Source organism: Pan troglodytes, chromosome 13, assembly GCF_028858775.2.
Source record: "Pan troglodytes isolate AG18354 chromosome 13, NHGRI_mPanTro3-v2.0_pri, whole genome shotgun sequence".
Lineage (NCBI taxonomy): Eukaryota > Metazoa > Chordata > Mammalia > Primates > Hominidae > Pan > Pan troglodytes.
The window spans coordinates 139,099,508-139,120,665 of record NC_072411.2 but is presented as its reverse complement, the minus strand read 5'-3'; positions in this window follow the sequence as shown (position 1 = coordinate 139,120,665).

The following is a 21,158-nucleotide window of genomic DNA, read 5'->3' as shown; positions in this document are numbered from 1 at the left end:
GCATTTTTCTTCCCAAGATATCCAATTGTCTCAGCATCTTTCCAGTCTTTTGCTAAAAATATTTATACAATGTTATAATATGTTATGAATATATATGCATGTTTACTTATTAAGAAATATTAAATTCATATAGAATATTTTAATATTTCATTTAAAATTAATATTGACTAATTGTCAGTGAAATCTACCAAAACATTATTTTTAGTATCTGTATTATATCCCATTTTATGGAATTTAGCCATCCAAATGCTATTAGACATTAAAATTGTTGCCAGATTTTCACACGTAAGAAACCATCCCAACTACTCAGAAGGCTGAGGTAGGAGAATTGTGTGAACCCAGGAGGTGGAGGTTGCAGTGAGCTGAGATCACACCATCGCACTCCAGCCTGGGCAATAAGAGTGAAACTCCATTACAAAAAAAAAAAAGAAAGAAAGAAAAAAGAAAAAAAAACCATTGTGAAAAGCTAGGTATAAATATTTCAATGAGTGTACTCAGGATAGATTCCTAGAAGAATTGATCCAAACGAACGTCATAAGGCCTCTGATCATAATTGCCAAATTGCTTTCTGAGAGGTTTGTTAAAACGTAGAATTCTATAAAAACTGAGACTACTTTTCTTTCCCCATGTCACCACGGATTTGCTAACATTAATGATTATCATTAAAATCTTTAGACAATTATATAGAAAATAAATTACATGTTGATGTGGAATTCGGTTTTCTTTCAAAATTAAATTGAAACGCTTTATGTTAACCATTTTTATTTCATCTGCAGAGAACAGTCTGTTTAATCATTACCTTTTACATTAAACACATTACCGTTCTTTTTATTGCTTTGTCTGAGCTTTATATAAAAGGTAGAAATCAGTCATGTTTAATATAGATTATTCCCAAATACACTGATTGTCTTTAAAAGTTGCCCATTTATATAGGAGTTTCATATTTTTATGTAGCTGAGCCTCTCAACCTTCATTTTATTATTTCTTCCATTACTTTTAATCTTAAATAGCTTGGATTAAGTATTGACTTCTATGGAACATTTTTGCATTTCATTCCTTTTTCTATCTGAACTTATTCTGCTACTTTGATGTAAGATATGGATGAATCTAAATTACATCTTCTCCCCATCCCCAGATACCTAGCTAGTTTTCCCAGCAGCTATTAGTATTTCCCAGTAGCCCAGGAATGCTGTGAATAACGCTGTGTCTTCTTAGCTGCTGCTGCTGCTAAGAATTCCTCTTAGGTGCAGAACCAACACTGGGAGAGTCCCCTGAGAATTGTCGTGTAAAAGATGAGCCACTGGAACGCAGCTCAACCCTGCAACAGAGGCCCCAGAGGAGGCAAGAGCTGCTCCGCCATTCCAATGAAGGAATCTACTGCTTTTGGGGAAAGTTAGGGAGAATGAGGAAGACGTGGTGGTGGTGGTGGGGGTGGGGTGGGGAGGCGGTGGTAAAGAGGAAGAAGGGAAGAGCCAGAGACATGAAAAGACGCTGGACAAGCAGAGGCGTCAGTGAAGCTTGCTGTTGTTGGGGCAGTTACGTGGACAGCATGGATCAATGTTCGCAGGTGTTACTCAGTTCTTACTGCAATTCCTTATATTTTGGCTATGAAAACCCCTTCTGTCACACTTCTGTTCCCCCAGACTCCAGACTGTGCTCAAAAGGACTTTGCCTGAGTTTGCTTGTGTTTTGTGAGGCTCCGAGACGTGCAGCATTCACATGTGTGCAGTGTGCACACAGAGCAGAAGCCGGGATGTGGGGGCTGCGGAGTTGTCCTTTGGGCTTGTAGGGGCCTTGGGCAGGGCTCAGGCTGTCGCAGGCCAGGGACTTCAGCATGAGGTGGAGCTAAGCCTGGCCCACATCCGGATTCATTTTGCTGGCCTTGTTGCTTTGCCATTCATTTTGGTTTCTTCCTTTATCACCAGGGCTGATATTTTGAGTTCTATTGGAAGTCTAAATATTGAAGCTTCTTGTATTAAAAATGCAGTCAGTTCTCTGTCTCTCTCTCTCCTTTTACTGTCTTCATCGTTTTTAGGTGCACATTTTAGTGTCATTAAGAACATTTACATTTTTGTGCAACCACACCACCCGATATCCAGAAATTTTTCGTCTTCTCAAACTGAGACTCTGCACCCATCAAACACTAACTCCCGATTTACCCCTCTCCCCAGCCCCTTGAAACCACCATTCTACTTAATATCTCTATGAATTTGACTACTCTAGGGACCTCATATAAGTGGAGTCATACAATATTCATATATTTGTGACTGGATTATTTCATTTGGCGTAATGTCCTCAAGGTTTATCCATGTTGCAGCATGTGTCAGAATTTCATTTATTTATTTATTTATTTTATTTATTTACTTACTTACTTACTGAGATGGAGTCTTGCTCCATCTCCCGGGCTGGAGTTTAGTGGCACAATCTCGGCTCACTGCAACCTCCGCCTCCCAGGTTCAAGCAATTCTCCTGCCTCAGCCTCCCAAGTAGCTGGGACTACAGGTGTACATCACCATGCCCAGCTAATTTTTGTACTTTTAGTAAAGATGGGATTTCACCATATTGGCCAGGCTGGTCTCAAACTCCTGACCTCAGGTGATCTTCCCGACTTGGCCTCCCAGAGTACTGGGATTACAGGCATGAACCAATGCACCCGGCTTCATTCCTTTCCATTTTAACACTTAATAATATTCCACTGTGTGGAGAGACCCCATGTCGTCCATCCATTCATCCATCCAGGGACACGTGGGTTGCTTCCAGCTTTTCTCTATTATAAATAACGCTGCTATCAGACCGCTCTTTGTATCCTTAAAATCAAAACAGCAGCCCACACTGGGGGGCTCATGGGGAGAAAACCACATGGCACTCCATAGTGTGGAGTCTGTCCCGTGACTCTCAAGCCCTTGGGTCTCCTTCGAAAAGATGGACCTAGTCCCAGCGTGGGGATCATTATGGAAGAGCACGATGACACAAAGGAATGCCGTGACTTGATACAGCCCCTCATCCCACCAGCACAGGAGGAGGCGAGAGGAGCCTGACCTGCCCTGCCCTCCTGCCTTAAAGCCGCACCCTGGCCTGGGTGAGCCCTAACCTAATCCTTTCACTCAGTTATTTCCAGAAATGTGAGGGCCCAGCTGACCCAGTCCCTCTCTTTGTATCTAGATTTTCTTTTTTCAGTGGGCTCCAAAGAGAGATAACTTTCCTAAAACACAGTACAGTGATGGTAGGAGAGACTGCCTACCCGAGCCAGTTGGCTTCCTTTCTCTCGGGTGCTTTCAGTGGAAAGGGGCCCACCTTGTGTTTTGTGAACATAGAATCCTCTAAGATTGTGGAAGTTAGCCTCTGAGATACAGAGCTTATTATACATGAGTCCTTCATTATTCTGGGTATATCAGACACAAATATAAATGAGAATCCCTGCCCTGGAGGAGATCACTGTGCACCACTGGGGAAACACACACAGTGAAATGATCAGTGTACATTGTGATAAAACCCCAGATGGAGTCACAAATAGCTTTGTACATGGTACAGCTTGGGCCTTTTGGCTGTAGTTTCAGAAAAGGGTATGACAAGGAACGTTACCTTAACAACTAGCCTCGTTTTCAAGATGAGCACATGAGGCCCAAGGAGATGAATTGATGATCTAAAAACATAAGCTGAGTCGTGGCAGACCCAGGGCCAGAATGCAGGCATCACTCCAGGTCTAGTCTCACCTGAACTAGGTGGCCCACTTCTGGGCTCCAGCTTAAAGGTGGTCTTGGGCTTGCTGGGTTTTGAAAAGAGAGGCTGAGCTGTGGAATTTCAGTTAGAAATCCCATTCTTCCTCTATCTCATTCCCTGCTGAAATGACACACTGTTTTAGACTCACCCTTCCTGAAGCATGTGAATTTTATCTCATATCCTGCGGGACAATAGCTGGAGTGTGGCTGCAAGATTACCACATGGTCAGTTTCCATAAACAACATCCATCAGCCTTGCTCCATCCTGCCATGTGGGGTTAGCACCAGCTGACCCCAGGGAAATTTGCTTATCAATCTGGGCTTGTAACATTCAACAGACAGGACTGTAGTTACATTCAGAAGTGTTCTTGCTCCGTGGGAATGTGCTCTGGTTTCTCACTGTGCCTGCGTCCTCTCTGAGGCCTTCCGATGGACATATGTGCTTCTACCTGCCTGGCATCCCTTCCCACTTCTCCTAGTAATAGGACCTTGATGTTCCTTTAGGGACCCACCATCTCCCATTTCCACCACCACTCTGAATGCATCCAACATCCAAAACTGGGAACAGGGCCCAGACCAGACCAATTAGATTCTCTTGAACATTTGAACATCAAACTGAGTGGTTCAAGGTCAGAAATTGGCTGGGGCTTGTTTACTGTGAGAACTGAGCCCTAAAGAGACCACCTGGCTACACATTAGTTCTTGCACCCAGAGCCCCCTCCAGCTGCTTGGTTCTTAGCTGTCTTTCTATTTTGTGACATATTCTATATTTTTTTCTATATAATACTATTTTGCTTCAGTTAGCCAGAGTCTACGTCTGTTGTTTGCAACTGCAGAACCCTTACTGACCACTGTTGAAACTGAGTAGGCAGATGAAGGGCTCCAGATGAGGGTCAACCAGGACGGAGTGAAGAGAGAAGTTAAAGGGAGAGGAGTCGGCAATGGTGATGAAACCTCGGTCCAATGCCAGTGAGGAGCCCTAGACAGAATAGATCTCAAAGAAATAAAGAAGAGGTAGACAGGAGGGAATGGTTGTATGGCTTGTAAATGGAGCTCTGTCAAGGGATGGAGAGATTGAGTTATCAGTGGAAAGGTTCCTGGAGATGAGGGGTCGTGGAAATATGAGGCCCAGGAATTAAGGGCTCTGCCATCCTGCAGTTCAAAATCCCTAAGGAAGATGCTGGGAGAGGAAAACGATGACCCAGAAAGTGGAACTGTGGGAATTTGCCCAAAGTGGACCCTTGGCAGTCCTCATACAGTTACCACATGTGGACTAGATTAGGACATCTTTGAACTCACTTTCTCCAAGGGGTTTACTCTCCTGCACTTCGGTCCACGTGGATAAGACTGCCCAGGGTACATGTCCAACTGGGAATTTACATGGCCGCAAGTACTGAGGGCAGATGTGTGCTCTGACTATGAGGGTACTTTTCGGAACAGAGTTCCTTGTGACCTCTCTCCTCCTCCCAGGATGAGGTAGGCCAGGCAGGCACATGCAAAGTCCTCACAGACTCATTTCCTCCCCCGTATCCCCAGGGCTGAGCTATAGCTGGCTACAACGCAATTTGGCTTTATAATGAATGAAGTTCATATCCCAAGTGACAAGGCCTTTCCTAGCCCTGCTCTCTGGTGAAGTGTCCAGGATTCTAAACGCTGACATCCATCCTTTCTTTCCTGCTTCCTGCCGTGGGCCCTTTTCCCACAGCTGGGTTGGAAACTGTCCTGGCTCCCCAGGCACCCTGGGCAGGCTGGAGCTCCCCTTGCTTTGATTAATCCCCTGCCAAGGAATGACCCTAGCCCAGACCTTCAACCTCAGGCTCTGTTCCTCAATGGGCAATAATACCTCTTTACTCTGGACTGCTGCCACCTACAGTATGTGAAATGGGGTTTTCCAACAATTATTTTAAAGGCAGTCCAGGAGAAATGCCAGTGAACCAGAAGTGTGGTTAAACTTACAGGAGAAATAGGTTTATAACCATTTCTGGGTCATCGACCCCTTTGAAAATACTATGGAAGCTGTGAACACTTAAAAAAATCACACAAATTGTTCCCCACAATTTCAGGGGGTTCCTGGAATCTCCTAATTGCACATGTTGACTGTATCCAAGGTTCAGAGCCACCTTCAGACCCATGAAGTCCCCCACCCTGTCCCCAGGGTTTCAAATGTGTCCCAACTCTTCTGCAGGAGGTGGCCAGAGTGTGCACCCACCTGCTGGACTCCAGAGTGTGCACCCACGTGCCGGGCCCCAGAGTGTGCACCCACCTGCTGGACTCCAGAGTGTGCACCCACGTGCCGGGCCCCAGAGTGTGCACCTGTGTGCTGGACTCCAGAGTGTGCACCCATGTGCTGGTCTCCAGAGGCTGCCCCCAGATCCCTGAGTCTGTAATGTTTCAATGAAAGAGATTGAGGATCCCAAAGAGCTGTGAATGTCACGTGGGAATCATAGCAGATGGCGAGGGGGCCACTCTCCTATGTCACTTATCACCTCTAAGTGGGACCTCATATCCAGCCCCTGGCAGTCCCAGCCCCTGGCCCTGAGAAGAGCCCTCTACAGGCCTGTGGTGGCCGCCGTAGCCCGGGTGTGGGCTGGGACTGGGGCAGACCTGAATTTGAGCAAGAAGCTCCTCACAACTCTGACAAGTCCCCATCCTCTCACGTAAAGGAAAATGATCCTGAGCTGGAGGAGCCCTGGGACTCCAGCCTAGCACCATCATGCCCCAGAATCAATGACAGAGAAGAAGCATCCTTGGGCAGGGGCTCTAGGAATGCCTGGTCTCCCAAGAGGGTGGGCACTGGAGCATGGGGCGGGTTTGTTAGGAGCCCACCTGCCAGCATCAAGTCTCTGCTGGCTCCTAATGTGGCTGCCAGTCACTCCTACAACCAGGAGATGGCTTGGGGTCAAGTCTGGGCTCTTCCAGGGACACAAGCCAGTGACCCATCTTCCACTCATCTCTCTGTTGCAGAACACCATATTTCCCACTGGAGCCGGGGCCCTGTAGTCCCCACTGAGCCAACCAGCCCCTACCTGCTCACTCCCAGCCCTCACAAACCCAGCACATCCTACGCTCACACCTCTGTCCCTTTCTCTTCATAACCCAGTACAACAATCAGCACGTGGAATTCTTACCTGCAGGACTTCTGTTCATACCTGTTCAGCTTCCATACCATCCCCTCCCCCAGCCCACACCAAGCAGGCAGGGGGCAGAGCCAGTTAGAGGAACCTGGGAGTGACTTCTGGCTCTTTCCTCTCTGCCTCACTCCCCTTTCCAACTTATCCTGCACACCGCTGCCTCATGATATTGTACAGTGCAAATCAAGACCTGCCACTCTGGCTCAAAACCTTCCCCTGGCCAGACCCGTCTCTCCCACCACTACCCAGTTAATGTCTGAATGCCTTGAGCCAGCTTACAAGGCATCCATGAAATTGACCTTGTCCCACTGTCAGCACATCTGTCCTGCCCTCCTGTGACTCCCGGAGTCTTTGCTGCAGCCACCTCAAACCAGCTGTGTGTCCTGAGCATATTATTCTGGAATCCCATTCTCTTATCCTCTGTTCCTCCCCACCATTCGGTAATCCTCCATCCATCCTCAGTCTCCCCTGGAGGGTGGCCACTGATTGGGCCCCTTCTCTGACTCACCCACGTAAGAGCAGGTGCTTCTGACTCTTGGCTGTCTGAGTGTCATCTCCAGGGGAGCCCTTTCATCCTGATGCTTGGCACTGGGAACCATCTGCTTTAAACTACAATATCATCTCATCTTTGAGATTGAATCTTTTCATTTTAGTGTCAAGAGGCACATTGTCCATGCCTAAAGTGCTCAACAAATGTTGGACAACTAGCTAATTAATTAATGGAAGTCATAGGAGTCTCTGGAGCAGGAAGGTGTGTAGGAAGGCACACAAGCTTGTAAGTCATGCCTCCATCTGGGTTGAGACTACTCTAACTCAAGTGTGACTTTGGGCTCGTTGTTTAACTTATCTGAGCCTCCATCTCTTCACGTGCTCAATGAATGAAGAACCTGCCTTACTTTGAGGTTCAAATGTGACAATGAGGTGCCCAGAACACTATTACATAGTGAATCAGTGTATGCACACGTGTCCTACTTGTGCACACACACGTACGCACACAAATGTGCCTGCACACACAGGCACACACAATCATGCATATGCACATATGTGCACATGCATGCACACACGTGTCATGCACACAGATGCACATAGAGACTTGAACAGAACATGCACAGACACAGATGCACACATGTACATACATACATGCACAGAGACACACATATGTGCATGTACGCACACAGACACACTAAAGGTACATTGAATACACTTATTGGCTACTGAATAAATGGTAAAATCAATAGTTGACTAAAACTGAGGTTGAAGCATCCAGGGTTTAATAATAAAAAGAGTAAAATGGAAATATTTTTAAGCTTCTGTTTATGTTTACTTATCATTATTATTTTCTTAAATTTTGGAGATCAAAACTTTAAAGTTTGACAGTATAGTGCAGGAACAGTGATTTCTCAGTACTATCGGCTCTCCTGCTATGCATTTGCAATACGAAATGGAGAAATATGAGGCCCCCTAAAATACTTTGTTTCCTTAACCAACCTCAGCTGAAAGTGGGTGGGTGAGTAAGACCTGTTTTCTTCATCTTCTCGATGCTGTTGATGCATATGTTAAGATCATGATTTGGGGGTTTTCCCTTCTTTTCATTATTTGAGACGGCAAACTGTTGATATTTTGCTTTTAAGATGTGACAAATTATCAACAGGATTTTCCCTTGAAAGACGTATAGCCTAAATGGAGTTAAACAAGAAAAAGTTAAATACAGGTATTTAGATTATGTTTACTTTGATGAATACCAATACCCAAATAGTTCTACAAAGATTAGAACTATGATATAATAATCTCTGGTATCCTGCCTGTATTCCTATCTAAGATTTTTATGAATACTTTTGCCAGGTCTCACTCTGTCACCCAGACTGGAGTGCAGTGGCACGATCTCGGTTCACCACAACCTCCACTTACCAGGCTCAAGCGATTCTTCTGCCTCTGCCTCCCGAGTAGCTGGGATTACAGGCACACACCACTACCATCCAGCTAATTTTTGTATTTTTAGTAGAGACGAGGGTTTCACCATGTTGGCCAGGCTGGTCTTGAACTCCTGATCTCAAATGATCCACCCGCCTTGGCCTTCCAATCAAAAGGCTTTAAAACAAAGTTATTATTAACATTTTCTAACACATATGATCTTTTTATGCATTACTTGCCAGTCTATTTCCTTATTTAACTACAGGAAACATTTTAGTAATAAGTTTTATGTATAAAATTCATAGATTTCAAATGGTCATTTATTCTAGAATTTTACTCATGCAATATGAATAAATATGCATTTATATTTCCATGGCCTGAAAGAATTTCAAAATATAAAGTACTCAAGGTGACTTTTATTCCAGGTTACATGTAGAATGGTTATCTGTGTTTAGAAGGGAATGAACATATATTAGCAAAAGTCCTATGATACGCCTTGTCAATTTTATTACTGTTGTTACACTGATCAGATAGGAAAGTAACCTGCGGGGTCACCTGATCCTTGATCTGTAGGCTGCTAGGAAAGCCAAAAAGGATGTTGAAATGGGCTTCCAGCTGACTGCCCTTCTGAAGGGCAAGGCTGAAGCCAAAGCTGAGTGCGGAGTCTGTCCCTGAGATGAATTCCAGTGCGTCCTGTATGCATGTGTGTAATCATGTAGCAGAAACAAAAGCTCTGTGGAACAATTCTTATTCTTTATGTATAAAGTATATGTATATACACAACACATACATAAACACATATGTACGTACACATGCATACACACACATACATGCACACTGTTTATCTGTCCATTGCACTGTATTCTATCCAATGTTTTATTCCACTAAACTAATGCTGGCCACCACCTTCTAAGTTGTTTCACAGCCTACAGTTTGACAAGCATTGAAGGATACTTCTTAAATTCCACTTCCCTTGTGCCTTAACGCACCCCATAAAGGAGAAGGAAAAGGCCCCACCGCTATGGCAAGCCCCACAAGAGGGTAGGGCTCCTCCATCATTTTCATTGACAGCTTCCTCCCAGGCACTTTGCTGAGTGTGTATTTTGTGGGAGGCTCCAGGAATGTGAAGACCTAAGTCCTGACTTCATGAATCCCATACTCTAAGGACTGGGGGAATCACTAACAGCTACTCCCATTGCAGCATGGTAACGCCATTTTTAGCATAAACGTGACACATTAGAGGGGCACAGAGAAGGCTATCTCTTCTGCCTTAGGGGCTAATGATGTTATCCCTGAGAAGGCGAAATCTGAGCTGAGCCTTAATGGGTAGAGGAGTCCCAGGCAGCCAGGAGGGAAGAGCCAGGGGGAATTGGAATGGAAATGGGAGCAGAAGGTGGGGCTGGATAAAGTAGACTCTCAGTGCAGAGATTTCTAAGCTGCTTGAGTCTCTGGAACCCTGGAATCATTTCTCTCCTTTCATCAGGAAGGGGGTACAATAGGGATGGGGTGCACCTCTCCCAGGGCTGGGAGCCTGCATTCGAAGCAGGCTTGTGAGGGGCTCCTTGAGGCTCTGCAGAGTCCAAGTTAAGAGACTGAGCTGGTGGGAGCTCCACTCTGACTCGCTTACCTCCCTTCTCAGTGGAGTAAGCCCCAGTGAGCCATGAGCTCCCCATGAGCAGAGGCCTCTTTGGGGACTGTCCCAGCAGGGACTCTGAGAATGCTCACCTTCCCCAATAACCACATGAGGGAGTCCCTTCTGCTTGCTGGGTGACACTGAGTCCAGGGACAAGCCACCACATGAGGGGTCCCTTCTGGTTGCTGGGTGACACTAAGCCCAGGGACAAACCTCTTTAGGGCTGTCAGTTCTCTGTCTCTTTGTCCCTAATCGTAAGACAGAGTCCCCAGGTGCTACCCAGGGCCCGTGACAGTGCCAGTAAAACCAATGAGAAGTTCCCCGAGAAGCAAAACATATGATCATGAGTTGAAGAAAAGCCCGCCCATCCTTAAAGAAGGAGCACGTGCCTGCAGGGCCATCAGCAGGAATATTATTGGGAGTAATGGGAGTGAACTGCTGGGTCCGGCAGCCTGGACCCCCACCCTGGTCCTTCTGTGGGCTCCCTGCAGCCCCCACCAGACCCACCTCCTCAGGCAGAACACAAAGGAAGGCTGTTTTCCATGGGCCTTGACCTCATCCCAGACACCAGCCCCTCCCGCCTGCCCTGCCAGCCGCATCCTGAGATGACACAGGAGGGGCTTTGCCAAGGCTGCACTGGAATCATTTGTTAATGGCTACACGTGCAGCATATCAGCAAGGAAATGACCCATTAATCACTAGAACATTTTCCCCAAACAAATCTATCAAAGGAGCAGAACGTGTATATATTGTCCCGTTTGCCAGGCCTAGCTCAGCTGCTCCTGGTGCCGAGCAGATGGCTTAGGTGAGTGACAGTGTTTCCCACATCACGTGACTGTTGAAAACAGCCCAGACGGCAGTATTTATGACCGGCGCCCGTGATGATTAGACAACCCAATCCACCCACACTGAAAGGTGTGATCCACATGAGTAATGATGTGCTTGCTAGTAGGCATGGTTCTTTGGGGTATGGTGATATCACACTTAAGGATTCCTCCTACCCAGTGTCATGGGGGCTGGGAAGAGGAGGGTGAAGACTTCTGGTTTCAGGACAACATTTAATGGAGAGAGATGCTCCCTCTGGGACATCTTTGTACTTACTTCAAAAATGTAATTCAAATCCATAGCTCTGTGTCTAAAATTTATCTCATCTACATATTCTTCTCTCCATGGCCACCTCCCAGGTCTAAACCTCTCGCCAGGTGCAGTGTTGGTGCCTGTCTTCTGTCTTGACTCACTGAAGTCTCTCCACATCACAGTAGCCAGAGAGTGCATGAGCAAGGCACCCAATGCAACAAGCCTTCAGTGAGGCCAGGGGATGCCAGGATGCAATGCAGACTGTGACCCAAGAATCTAACGTGCAAATGTATGGCACGGCCTTGCCGAAGGGTGCAGGGTGCTGACCCTAGTGACTTTGCAAATGAGTGGAGTCTGTAAGACCACAGTCAAAGAGAGCTGCTCACAAGCACTCTGCTTTAGATGGTAGCGATGTTTCTTATGGGGTTAGGGGTTAGCAGCTCTGCACCACCATACATGGTTATAGAATGGGACACTTAAGTAAATGGGTGCAGAATGTCAGGAGCCAGGTTTCTTCCCATTGCAGTGGGAGATTAGAGATAAGCAAGGGGAGGAAGCTGGAATGATTTGTGTGATACGGAATTAGAGCTGGAAACATCAAACTCATGTTTAGCCTCATATAGATACAGATGGATCAATGGAGAAATAAGTATAGGTATGCATATATGTACACATACATTTCTAAGCGCTTTTGGCTGCAAGGGCCTAGAAGCAATGACATCCCAGTGGTATCAAGCATGCCTCGCACCCACATCTTGGTTTCTAATATCACTTTCCAGTAAAAGGAATCAGGGCTCCCTGGGAGAATTGACCGATTCTAGGGCTGGGGCAGGAAATAAACCTGTTGAGCCTGGAGTATCCTGTAGTCAGAAAGTAAGGAAAGGCTCAAAAAAGACAACTTGTGAATACTGAATAATAGTGTGTCCTTGTTGGTTAGTTGGTTGTGACAAATGCATGATTCCAATGTAAGATATTAACAGTAGAGGAAATGGGTTCAGGGTAGATGGGAACCCTTGGTACTATCTTTGCAATGTTTCTGTAAATCTAAAACTATTCTAAAATAAAACGCTTGATTTTTAAGAAGTCTCAAATGACACTCCTTGCCTTTCTCTAAAACCGCATCCACTCTCTCACCCTTGATCACTTTGCTCCCACCACAGTGGCCACCTTTCCTTTGCACCTGCCTTTATCATCCCATGTCTCCTATGCTTCCAGGACTTTCTGTGTGCTGCTCCCTCTGGCCAAAATGTGCTTCCTTCTGTGCCTGGCTCCTCCCACATCAGGGCTTAGCTGAAATTTCTCTCTCTCTCTGGGGATGGGTTCCCAGCCAGCCTTGCCAAAGTGGTTTCCTCCCACTGTCCAATGCCGCCACCACACTCACACCACACACATGCACACACACCCACACATGCACACTCTCTCCTGGTCCTCTTTCACACAACCTTGTTTATATTTTTCACTGCGTTTCCATTGTGTTTCATAATCCAGCTCATGTGTCTCCCCAGGAAGAGTTTCTGATCCGTGAAGAAGATGTGTTCCAACCATCAGTGACTGCCCAACATCTAGTTCAGTGCCTGGCACACAGTAGGTGCTTAGTATATATTTGCTGGAATAAATAGATGAGGGTATTAGTTAATTAACTTTAAGCCAGGCACGGTCGCTCGTGTCTGTAATCCTAGCACTTTGGGAGGCAGAAGTGGGCAGATCACTTAAGGCCAGGAGTTTGGGACCAGCCTGACCAACATGGCGAAACCCCGTCTCTACTAAAAATACAAAAATTAGCCGGGCATGATGGCGCATGGCCTATAATCCCAGCTACTCAGGAGGCTGAGGCAGGAGAATTGCTTGAACCCAGGAGGCAAATGTTGCAGTGAGCCAAGATCCCACCACTGTACTCCATCCTGGGTGACAGAGTGAGACTCTGTCTCAAAAAAAAAAAAAAGTAATTAACTCTATGCTATGACAGTCAGTTCCACATGAAACTGTGTATCACATGCTCTCTTCATAGGCAGGTGTTAAAGGCAGGTGCAATGGAAAGGTGGCCACTGTGGTGGGAGCAAAGTGATCAAGGGTGAGAGAGTGGATGCGGTTATAGAGAAAGGCAAGTGAGGACAATACCCACACCCTGCTGGCGTCATGAGGCTTTGGGGCAGCATGTTTGGCACCTGTCTGACTCCAGGCAGGACATGATCTCTGCTATCAGGGATTAGCAAATCTGAAATTGTCATGTGATCAAAATGCACACTGACAGCACACAGAGAAACAGAACTTTTCACACTTCACTGAAATAAGTCCCGTATTTTTTCCCAGAAGCTTAAAATCAAATAAAAACCTCCAGTACACTAAGCGTATGGCAACGTGATATAGCCCAACCGCCATGTCACTATTGTGTCGTGGTCAAAATGAAAGAGATGTGGGATACGAAGGGTGTAAATTAAAGGCAACAAATGAAAACAAGAGTTTGAAGGGCATCATATGATCAAATAATATAAAAAATGGGCTTTTATTAAGCAATAGATTTGTAAATGGCAGTAAAATATGTCAATTTGAGTCTGCTCGGCTTCCACATGAAAATCCATTGGAAAAAAGAAGGAAGCTCATGTAGCATTGGGATTCAAAGTGAATTCTCCATTGCTGCATTGCAGAGTCTATGATGTTGCTTGAAAAATAATGACATCAACAAGGACACCAAGCCCTCCACCTGGGTAGACAGCCCAGGACTTTACATGGGCAAAATGTCACCTTTAAGTTTATATTCTATGCAAATGTTGAAACATAGGGACTTTTCATATGTCCTTACTTTAGGATTGGCTTGGATTCTGGTTAGGTTCGCCTTCAGGAGAGTGCAGGAAGGAGCCCTCCTGGAAAAGTGTCGTCTCCCACCAGACAATAAAGCTGCCTGGCTCCCGTCCTGGGAGAAGGACAAGCTCCGAGTTTTGGGAGGAAACCCTGGGGGTGGCCAGCAGCTCTGCCCCTCTCTGGTTGGTCCTTTGGAGGAGTAGATGCTTCAGTGGCTCAGAGGGAAGTGTCTGTTTCTTCCCCGTGCACCCTCGGGAGGAGGCCAAGTGGATCAGGCAGGGGCACATCTTGGCTCCAAACTTTCCAGAATCATTTCCACAAAACTCCTGGGGGAGAGGAACCAGGCTAGGGGCCTGCATGGGCTCTCCATACCCTAGCCCTGCCTCTTGTCATTCCCAGATGAGGAAGATGGGCAAAGTCTTCTGGAATGGATCAGTCTCCCATCCTGGGTGTTTGATTCTGCCCACCAGGTAACAGAGGCACCCGGAGGTGGTGCTGAAGTGGGCCAGGCACCTCAGCTCCTGCAGGGGCCCCTTATTCCTCACCAGACCCCGTGCTCCCTGCTGTCAGGGACAGATACTCCCTAATTCCTGTGGAATGAAATGGGAGTGCTCACAAGTTAGCTACCTTGGGGAGGTCCCAGCGTCACTGTGTCAATGGTGCTTTGCTGCCTGTCAGGTGTATTGGAAAGTCAGATTACACTGCTTTCAAAAAATGCTTCAACAGAAACTGCACCTGGAATGTGATTGGATATATGTCAGTCAGCAGCAGGTTGAACCATGTTTGCTGTGAAGATGTCCTTCCTGCTGCCAGCGTTCAGTTCTCCCTTCCCCAGCGCCACTGCACTCAGCGGACGACGTCTTGTCCACTAGGGCATCCTCCTCAGGCCTTTGCAGGTGTCTGTGCCAATGGGGACTCCTGGGCACTGAAGACCCACTTGTGAGCCCTGCAGCCACCTGCCAAGTGCAGAAACTCTGGCCCTCTCAAACACTCACCCAAGGATGCCTGGGAGCCCAGTGTTGTCCAAGCCTGGTTGCTAAGAGTTCCTGCAGGTACTTCTGCTCTGGTGTGCAGCGCTGAGATCCACTGCCAGGAAGACCTAAAGCCCAGAACCTTGTGGCTGCTGTGGGGAAGACGCTGCCACCTCCAGTGCTGCTGGCTGCAGGAGCTCCTCAAAGAGCCCTGCTGTCCTCAAGTCCCCAAAGCTGCACTGTGTTCTCAGAGGAAATGGGGAGGATGCCCTCTCCACTCAGCCACTCTTGTCTATGGGCTGTACTGCCCGTCTGACAGGGACCCTCCTCCTTCCCACAGCCTCTCTCCATGGGACTCCCAGAGCAGGGTACATTTCTGTACCCCTTCCCCCCACCAGCATGCATGCAAGAGATGCTTTCCTCTTCATCCTTAGCCAGCCCCCGAAACCTCCTCCATGACATTCTGCATCCATACTGTGTGGTGTGAGACTCACTCTGCTCCACACTACATTAGTTGAGGGCAGGGACAGTCTCTGCTGCTCTCAAGCCTAGCACAGTGCTGGCTCAGAGAAGGGTCTTCGTCAATCTCCAGTTAAGGCACAACTAACTGGACATGTCCTGGGCTGGACCCACGATCTTCCCCTGCAGCCTCCTTTTCTTCTGGTCTCCAGCTAAGACAAATGCACCGCCATCCCTGAGTTACCCAAACCAGAAATCCGGGAGTGATTCCAGATCCCTACCTCATTGCGCTGGAGCTCTCTGTTCACGCGTCTGTCTGCCCTCTCAGGCTCTGGGATTCTCAAGTGCAGAGACTGAGTTGTATGTCTCTGTATTTCTATTATTTCACACACATCTGGCACTTGATAGGTGATGAACCAAGGTTTTGCACTGAGTGACTGGGGAGTTGAATGGAGACTTCATGTGTGAAGTCACGCTCTGCACTCCTGGAGGGCGCGTCTCTGCGCCATTCATCTGATTCTTAGAAGAGTCTCTCTAGGCATATTTTAAGTCATCTCAAGACAAGAACCCCTGCTCCATGGAATCTCTTGTCACCACTTTCACACACACAGCCCCTTATGTGTTGAGAAGAAGGGATGGTGGACCACTCACCACACTGAGTAGTCTACAGCTGGGGAGGAGAGAGCTGCATGTGTACTGTGTAACCGTTCATGGATTCTGCACAGATCTGGAGTGCAGGAGGCCACACAGTGAACCTTCCACAATTGAAGACCAAACCGTGAGCCACCAAAACGTGTATCATGTGAGTCATTTTATGCATTTCTCTAAAATATATTTGACAAGTTTTATTTATTTATACCAAAAAATAACCAAAATGGGCCACATCAGGAGACTGTCCAGGAATTCTCTATGTGCACACATGACTCTGAGCAGAAGCCTGTTCTTAGATCTACTGACTGGCCAGCTTAGAGGTATCTTTGGAACTGTGGGCTGGAGAAAGGGTCCTAAAGGAGGGGCCGGTGGGTGAGAAGAGGGAAGGGACATCTAGGGGAATATATGTGTGTGTGGGTTCCCCAGGAGCCCCCAGCCTTATCCCAGGAGTCTACTTATGCTTGGACTAAGAATCTGTTCCCCCATCCCGAGTGTCTAAAGCATCTGGTAGACATAAAACATCGTGATTTCCAGGGGATAGCTGAGACAGCTGGTTCAGAAAGGGGCCAGGAAAGCTGGGCTGATGCCCGAGCTAATTTCTAAACAGATCATTAATTTACCCAAGAAATATTTATTGACCAGAAAATGACTACTTGGAGAATGTCTAGGTCTTTGAAATTTCCTCATATATCTATTTTGTCACCCTCTCTGTTTTCTTTTTCTTTCTTTTTCTTTTTTTTCTGGCCCCAAACCCTCATAAAACCCTTGAAGAGAAAAGGTCCTTGAGTTTGCAGCTAGTCTGAGGGCTAAAAAGATGGCAAGGTGGCAGCTGTGTTTGGATGGCCTATTCCTGGCTTCTGTGGGAGAGAAACCTTTTCCCAAAACTCTGATTTCATCTCCTTTCGCCCCTCCGCCTTGGAAAGGCCATGCTGGTATTAACCAAAAGGGACCCTTGGAGCCTCAGAACTCTCTCAACTTTCTTCCTGCCTCTACACATACCTGCACGAGCACACAACGGCACCCCAGGAAGTTGGATGGCCAAGGAGGGAAAAGTGGGCTTGGGGACTCCCGGAATCAGACCTCGGGGGTCCCCAATTCAGATGAAATGAACTGTTTTATTATGACAGAATTCCACAGAGTTCTACAAGGTTAGAGCAGAGTAATGGCCGCAAACCATATGTCGTTTCATTTCCTAACTTTTCTGTGTCTGCCCTCAGCTGTTTCTGATGATCCTATAAGGTGGCAGCCTCTCGTGTTTCTCTTCCCTGGCCCCTTTGTGACTTGATCCTTTTGATTTATTATTCCCTCTCTTCCTTGTAGTGTTTAACAGCAGAACCTGCAATTTTGCTCTGGGTTAGGAAACTAAACAACTGAACTTTGTTACAATTTGCCTTAAAATAAAATAGGCTGTGGCTGATATCCAGCAAGTAAAGCCTGTGGGCTTTGTGACATTGATTCTGGCTGTCTGGGGTCCTGATGTGTTCCCTCTACTTTCATTCCTAGGATCCAGATAAGTGAGGCCATAGGAGCGCAGACTCTGGATAATGGAGGCCAGGCAAGGTATTTCTAGACTGTCAGGAAAATGGAGACACTGTCGCTTCCAGGAAATACAGGCACGTAAGGCAATGTACAGCTGGAACATCTGGCCTTATAAAACTAAAAATAACACCCCATAAAATATTTTACTCATTTATTTTGACAACTGGAACACACTTTCCATTACTCATGACTCTAAGTCTCCCTGGTGCAAGATTCCTGCCATTATGTGCTGTGGGATCAACATCGCCTTGGTCACATAGATTCGCCGCTGTCCCTTCCTCCTGGTTTCCCGATGGTCAGGAACTCTGACTCTGCTCAAGGTACAGCTTCAGCTTAAAAGGCCCTTCCCCCTCCTGTGTTTATTGCAATCCTATTTCTTCCTTGAGACTCCCTCCCAGAGGCTACTCTCTCTTCTTTGAGACTCACTCCCCGAGGCTACTCTCTCTTCCTTGAGGCTCCCCCTACCCGAGGCTACTCTCTCTTCTTTGAGACTCCCCCCCTACCCCGAGGCTACTCTCTCTTCTTTGAGACTCCCCCCACCCCCAGGCTACTCTCTCTTCTTTGAGACTCCCCCCCTACCCCGAGGCTACTCTCTCTTCTTTGAGACTCCCCCCACCCCAAGGCTACTCTCTCTTCTTTGAGACTCCCCCCCTCCCCCAGGCTACTCTCTCTTCTTTGAGACTCCCCCCACCCCGAAGCTACTCTCTTTTCTTTGAGACTCCCCCCCTACCCCGAGGCTACTCTCTCTTCTTTAAGACTCCCCCCGCCCCCAGGCTACTCTCTCTTCTTTGAGACTCCCCCCATCCCTGAAGCTACTCTCTCTTCTTTGAGACTCCCCCCCTACACCGAGGCTACTCTCTCTTCTTTGAGACTCCCCCCACCCCCAGGCTACTCTCTTCTTTAAGACTCCCCCACCCGAGGCTACTCTCTCTTCTTTGAGACTCCCTCCCCGAGGCTACTCTCAGGTTACTTCATGAGCTCTTATATAGGAAGATGCTGCCATCTTGTTTGCCACTTTCCACCCTTTTTCCTTGGTCATTTATTCAGTTGAGTCAATGCCCCATATTCACAGAAAACATTCACACTGGGTGTTTGTCTCCCACTTCGCTCCAAGACTCACCCTTATTCTGGATGATTTGGATGTCCCTTGTCCTTGAACAGATGGCCATTGTTCTTTAAGCTTCTCAACCCATTGGCACGTTCTTTCACTTCACTTTGGGCATTTGGTATCAAGGCCCTATTTTGGACATGTCCCTGTAATTTATCTACTTCTAAAATCTTAAATTCCTCTGCCCTAGGAGTTCTCTGACTACAATCTCCCATCATCCCAGCTCTTTCTTTCTCTGATCTCTTTCCTTCTGTTCGAGACTCAGAAAAATCTCCAAGAAGTTGTTCCTTTGGTCATCTCACAATAGACCTGCTCCCCTCTCTCTCACTTTCAATATTCTGATAATATTCAGCCCAGATTTGGGCTGCCACAACATTCATATTCTTGCACAGATCCTCAAGTTATTCTCTTCCTTGTCTTTGTCCTTCTATTTCTCCCTTCCAGGAAAGCTCAGTGATGATTCTCCCTGCTCTACATAGCACTGTGGAGCTTCCAGATTCAACCCATACTTCAGAGCTGCCTGGCCATCCCTCTGTGTGGTCCTTGGTGGCAGCCTCTTCTCATATTCTGCAGAAATCTAGGACAGCTTTCTCAAACTTTTACCCTTTTTCCCAAACTCTGATTTCGTCTCCTTTTGCCCCTCAGTTTGGAAAGGCCATGCTGATAAACAAAAAAGGACCCTTGGAGTCTCAGAACTCTCTCAACTTTCTTCCTGCTTCTACACATACCTGCATGAACACACAACCTTGCATCCTTGCTTCCTTCTCTCCAGTCATGAAATAATAGGTTGACTCCTGAAGGAATTACCCTCCGCACCTGTTCTGGATCTCATTCCTTTCCTGTCTCTAGGGATCTGCACTCATCAGTCATACTCACTCCATCCTCAGTCCAAAATCATAACTACTGAGTCTTTTTATTCAGTATTTGAATATTCTCAAGACTCTTTTATCTTTAAAATAATCTGAATTCTTACTTCACCTGTCAGTGGATAGACTTGGACCTTTATATCTTCTTCAAACCTTTACATTCCAGTGCTTAACAGTCACACATTCACCCATTTTTCTGTTTATCCATTTAGCCACCTCTCCATTCAAACAAGTAAGTTTTAATATCTCTACTATGCCTGGAAACAACTGAAAACATGTTTATACAATAATGTTCATCACAGCATTATTAATTATAATAAAATTAAGCAAACTGCCAGAATGTCTGAAAATGGAACGGTTAAATACAATAGGGTAAAAATCAGATTTTTAAAGGCATTTAATGATACAGGGGAGAATTCAAGCTACAGCAAATAGTAAATGACAAAGCAGGACAGAACAATTTATGCAGTGAAATCCATACTTGTGCTAAAGAGAACATAAACATATAATTAGAAGAAAAGATTCCAAAAAGGTCTTATCTACGATTATGAAAATCTTAATTTTTTAATATACTTTAAATTCTGGGGTACATGTGCAGAATGTGCAGGTTTGTTATATAAGTATACATGTGCCATGGTGGTTTGCTGCACCCATCAATCCATCATCTACATTAGGTATTTCTCCTAATGCTATCCCTCCCCTAGCCCCCCACCCCCTGACAGGCCCCAATGTGTGACATTCCCCTCCCTGTGTCCATGTGATCTCATTGTTCAACTCCCACTTATGAGTGAGAACATGCAGTGTTTGGTTTTCTGTTCTTGTGTTAGTCTGCTGAGAATGGTGGTTTCCAGCTTCATTCATCTCCCTGCAAAGAACATGAACTCATCCTTTTTATGGCTGCATAGTATTCCATGGTGTATATATGCCACATTTTCTTTATCCAGTCTATCACTGATGGGCATTTGGGTTGGTTCCAAGTCTTTGCTATTGTGAACAGTGCCACAATAAACATATGTATGCATGTGTCTTTATAGTAGCATGACTTATAATCCTTTGGGTATATACACAGTAATGGGATTGCTAGGTCTAATGGTATTTCTAGGTCTAGATCCTTGAGGAATCACCACACTGTCTTCCACAATAGTTGAACTAATATACACCCCCACCAACAGTGTAAAAGTGTTCCTGTTTCTCCACATCTTCTCCAGCATCTGTTGCTTCCTGACTTTTCAATGATCGCCATTCTAGCTGGCATGAGATGGTATCTCATTGTGGTTTTGATTTGCATTTCTCT